Below are 5700 nucleotides of genomic sequence, written 5' to 3'. Positions count from 1 at the left end.
ATACAATATAAGTATATGTGTCCAAACAGTTATTTTGCTGTACAAAAAGAATCGGACTCTGAAATATTGTACAATTAGCCTGTGAAGGAAATCAAAAATTCAGGCAGGGAAAAATAGAGGGATTGGGAATTCTATGTAATGGTTCATAGTCATCTCCCAGAGTTCTTTCTCTAGGTGTAGCTGATTCAATTCATTAATGCTCTATTGGAACTGACTTGGTTCATCTCATTGCTGAATCCATCAGAACTGGTATAGTATTGTTGTTGAAGTATATAATGATCTCCTGGTCCTGCTCATTTCACTCAGCATCAGTTCGTGTAAGTCTCTCCAGGCCTTTCTGAAATCATCCTGCTGGTCATTTCTTACAGAACAGTAATATTCCATAATATTCATATACCACAATTTATTCAGCCATTCTCCAGTTGATGGGCATCTACTCAGTTTCCAGATTCCTGCCACTACAAACAAGGCTGCCACAAACATTCTTGCACATACAGGTTCCTTTCCCTTCTTTAAGATCTCTTTGGGATATAAGCCCAGTAGTAACACAAGCAATATATTCTTGAATCAGCAAACAAAATCAGCTAGATATTGGATCGTGTACAAGAGAGTCTAATTATGCCGTTCCATTCCTGTTTCCTAATCCTGTACCCCCTTCAAATTAAAAATTTTCATAACATTTTGGATTTAGAGTTGTAATTGACCTTAGTGATTAATAATAACAATAGCTACCATGTTATATATATATAACATTTTTTTGGCTGAGGCAATTGGGGTTAAGTGACTTGCCCAGGATCACACAACTAAGATATGTTAACTGTTTGAGGTCAGATTTTAACCCAGGTTCTCCTGACTTCAGAGCTGGTGCTCTATCCATTGCACCACATTTATATAACTCTTGCTATGTGCCAGACCCTGTGGTAAATGCTAACAATTTTTTCAATAGTAATTTATTTTTCCTAATACATGAAAGATAGTTTTCAATATTCACTTTTGTAAAACTTTGTGTTCCAAATTTTTTCTCCCTCCCACTTCTCTCCCCCTTCCCCAAGACATCAAGCAATCTGATAGAGGTTAAATATGTGGTATTCTTCTAAACATATTTCTATATTTGTCATACTGCATAAGAAAAATCAGATCAAAAGAGAAAAAAACCACAAGGGAGAGAAAAAAAAAAAAACAAGCAAACAAATAACCACAAAAAATGAAAATACTATAGTTCTCCCTCTGGATATGGATGGCATTTTCCATCCCAAATCTATTTGAATTGCCTTGAATCACCTCATGTTGAAAAGAGCCAAATCTATAACAATTAATCATTGTATAATCTTTGTTGTTGCTGTGTACAATGTCCTCTTGGTTCTACACACTTCACTCAGCATCAGTTCATGTAAGTCTCTCCAGGCCTCTCTGAAATCATCCTGCTGATTGTTTCTTACAAAACAATAATATTCCATTACATTCATATACCATAATTTATTCAGCCATTCCACAACTGGTGGGCATCCATTCCATTTTCAGTTTCTTTGCCATTACAAAAAGGGCTACCACAAGTGCCTAAGTGGACCCTTTTCCTTTTTTTATGATCTCTTTGGGATATAGTCCCAGTAGAGATACTGTTGGATCAAAGGGTATAGTAGTAACAATTATAAACTCTATCTTCACAACAGTCCTGGGAGATAGATGCTGTTATCCCATTTTACAGATGCAGAACTGAGGCACAGAAAGGTAAAGATATTTGCTGAGGATCACATAGCTAGTAAGTGTCTGAGGTCAGATTGGAATTTAGATCTTCTTAACTCGAGGCCTGGAATTCTTTCCCCTGGATTTACTATCTGCCTTGTCAGATACAATCCCTCATCTTATAGAGGAAGAAACTGGGACCTAGAGAAGTTAATTTGCTTAGCACAACCAAAATTCACATTTCACTTTTGGCTGGTTTGAATCATTAGGAAATTTTCCTTTTAATCAATCCTAAGTCTGTCTCTTTCTTGTCTCTCAGAGGCTCCTAGATCTGTCCTTTATGGCCAAGCAGAACAAATCTAAATCAACTTCCCCATGACAGCCTCTTGGATATTTGAAAGTAGCTCTTATATTTCCCCATAAATCTTTTGTCCTTCAGGCATACCATTTTTTCAGTCAATCCTGGCATGATTTTAAAGCCCTTCACCATCTTGGACACTCTCTTTTGGACACCGTAGTTCATCATGTACTTCCTAAAAGCAGCTGCTAGCACAGTGGATACAATTAAGGGGCTGGGGTCAAGAAGACTAGAATTAAAATTCAGCCTCAGACTCTTACTAGCTTGTAACTGAGCAATTCACCTAACCTCTTTTTTATCTCTTTTGGGACACAGACCTAGTAGTGGTATTGCAAAGCAATAATTTTCAGTTTCCTCATTTATAAAATGGGAAAAATCCAGAACTGATGTGAAGATCAAAAGAAAAGTGCTTAGTTGACACATTATAAGCAATATCTATCAATACTTATTCTATTCCCTTGCCTTTTCCTTCTATCTTTCTAAAAGTATACCCATAACTGAACACAATATTTCCTATGTGGTTTGACTAGGTCGGAGTATAGGGGAACTATCACTATCTTTGGGGCACGGCTTTTCCATGTAGCCTACCTGCTACATTTTTAGGATATGTTATAACATACTCATAATGAGCTTGCATTTCTCAAAAATACAGATCTTTTTCACAAGAAATGTTATAGAGCAATTCATACATTGTTACATTTATGAAATTAATTTTTTGAACCATTACTCTCTTAAATTTCATCCTATTAGATTTAGCCCAGTTATCTAGATTGTTTAGATCTTTTGGGATCCTGACTCTGTCATGCAATACGTTATTCAGCTTTGTAAACTCCAAAAATTTTATAAATATCTCATCTAAACCTTTATCCAAGTCATTGATTTAAAAAAAAAAACCCTTAATAAACAGTACAAGCTGAATAAAGCAGAAATTTCTGAAACATTGGACCAAAATCTTCCTTCTAAGTTATATTTCCCATTAATGATTACTTTTAATCCATTTAGCCAATTATAGTATACATTTTCATTTTATTTTTCCTTGTCAGCTTTAGTTCATTTTGAGCTTTAGTCTTCTTGATGTTATTCCTATGGGACTATGCCATGCTCCTGTGTCCATCCTCTATTAAGTGTCTTTGCTTGGCTCTTCTGTATGTCTTTTTAAAATCTAAGTTTGTTGATGACTTCCCTCTGGGTACACATCACTCTTTAGACATCTCACCCATTTTAAAAATTAGAATTGTTTCTCAATGTATCTTTTTTTATGTCATGTGAAACATATTTCCATATTAGCCAGTTAAAAAAAAAAACAACCCCACAAAGAAACTTTTTTTTTTTTTAAAGTATGCTTCACTCTGCTTTTAGAGTTCATCAGTTTACTCTCTGGAAGTGGATATCTTCATGGGTATTTTGAAATTGTCTTGTATCATTATCTTGATCAGAGTAGTTCTTTGATTAGTCTTGATTAGTATCTTTCACATTTTATCATCCTTATTACTGTTATGGTGTACAATGTTCTTCTGGTTTTACTCACTTCACTTTGCCTGAGTTTTTCCAGGTTTTCTGAAACAATTCTGCTGGTCACATATCATAATCATTGCGTCTTGATTTCATTTTGGAGATTTCCATACCATCCAGGTTCATTTGTAGAATTTTATTCTGTAGGATATTGTTTGCTTTGGAATCTGTTTTCTCAAAATTATTTCCACCCAATAAACCAGTTCTTCCTTATTAGAGAAATCTAAGTCTAAACATTTTAGACTTAGTTGTTTCTTCTGGGTTTTGAAGGAAATTATCATTAAAGTAAAATACAAATTATTAATATTAACCAATCTACAGAGAGCTCCTTCAGGCATCTATATAAATGAAGCCCCCCCATAATCATAGTGTTCTCTCTATGCTCTCTGTGATATTTCCCAAACATATGTTTTCTTTCTTAAGATGTGGTCTGTAGTAAATTCCAACAATATCCTATCTTTCATTCATCTACCTCCATTGTTCTTAATCTAAATGATCTCTACAATTCTTCCCCTTCTGATTCCTGAATTTCCTCACGTAAGTATGTATTTTTCATATTCAGCACTCTTACTGCCTCTCCTTTTGCCTTGTGAATAAAATATAGCCTTCCAGAGCCATGGTATGGTAATGGCCTACCATTTGATACCAATATATCAATATACAATACAATATACCAGTATACTAATAGTAGGCCATTTGATATCATTGGTATCAATGTTCATATTAAATTTGCCCCCTTGCATTATTTTTAGTTCACCTTACTATTTTACCTTGTTTACTGTATTTGTCTTAGCCCCTGAGTTTTATTCCTGGATCTTTTCTTGAATTTTTTTCTTTTTTTTTTTTTTTTAATAACTTTTAATTGACAGAACCCATGCCAGGGTAATTTTTTACAACATTATCCCTTGCACTCACTTCTATTGCGATTTTTCCCCTCCCTCCCTCCACTCCCTCCCCTAGATGGCAAGCAGTCCTATACATGTTATGTATATCCTAGATACAATATATGTGTGCAGAACCAAACAGTTCTCTTGTTTCACAGGGAGAATTGGATTCAGAAGGTAGAAATAACCTGGGTAGAAAAACAAAAATGCATACAGTTTGCATTCATTTCCCAGTGTTCTCTCTTTGGATGTAGCTGCTTCTGTACATCATTGATCAATTGAAACTGAATTAGACCTTTTTGTCAAAGAAATCCACTTCCATCAGAATACATTCTCATACAGTATTGTTGAAGTATATAATGATCTCCTAGTTCTGCTCCTTTCACTTAGCATCAGTTCATGTAAGTCTCTCCAGGCCTCTCTGTATTCATCCTGCATTCATCATTTCTTACAGAACAATAATTCTTGAATTTTTTTCTTTGTCTTATAGCATACCTACATTCTATGGTACATAGTAATGTAGATTTCAATAGGTAGTTTATTACTTCACCTTCATTTTCAGTTTAAAACCCTTATGATTAGATTTATTATAAGAGTTTAAACAAATATGTTCTTATTAGATTTGCTTCAACAGAGCAGTTTGGTTGGGGGTCAAAGTGAAAACTTACATAGGATTCACTTTAAGTCAAAACTTTATTTTATCAAAGCTGGTGTGACAAATAGCATGGGCAGCTAATTAGCAATTAGGGTCAAGGGGAACAGAGCTTTTATGCCAAAATTTTGGCTCTAAGGAATGTGAGGAATACTTAGACTGCTAAAAACAGCATATTTTTTTCAGACAGTAGCTTTGACATGAGATCTCTTAAAAACAGAATTAATCAAAACAATTTGGTTATTTGGGTTCATGGAACAGTTTACAGGACAAGTGTTCCTTTTATGAGCCCAAGTCTAAACATCCTTGTTTTAGTGATTTTAGTAAATGTTTATGTTAGTAATTTTCACAAGCCAGTCTAGGGCCTGGGGTTAGGGTCCAGCAGGACCCTATCATTACATCCCTACTTAGGAAACTTTCCTTCTTAAATTTTAAGCAGATTTCAAACTGAGTGTACCCAGAATTGGGGATCAGTGTTAGAAAATGTTAGCCTATGAAATGGAATATAATAATCAGCATTAAACAGAACCAGGGTTTAAAAATAATGGAAATTGTTTTGATCTGGGGGAGTCAAGAACTTTTAACTCTAGTCACAATTCTGACAGGTAGCC

Source organism: Sarcophilus harrisii, chromosome 1 (genome assembly GCF_902635505.1).
Source record: "Sarcophilus harrisii chromosome 1, mSarHar1.11, whole genome shotgun sequence".
In the NCBI taxonomy this organism is placed as follows: Eukaryota; Metazoa; Chordata; class Mammalia; order Dasyuromorphia; family Dasyuridae; genus Sarcophilus; species Sarcophilus harrisii.
The sequence above is the reverse complement of the archived record's forward strand: the minus strand, read 5'-3'. Positions refer to the sequence as shown.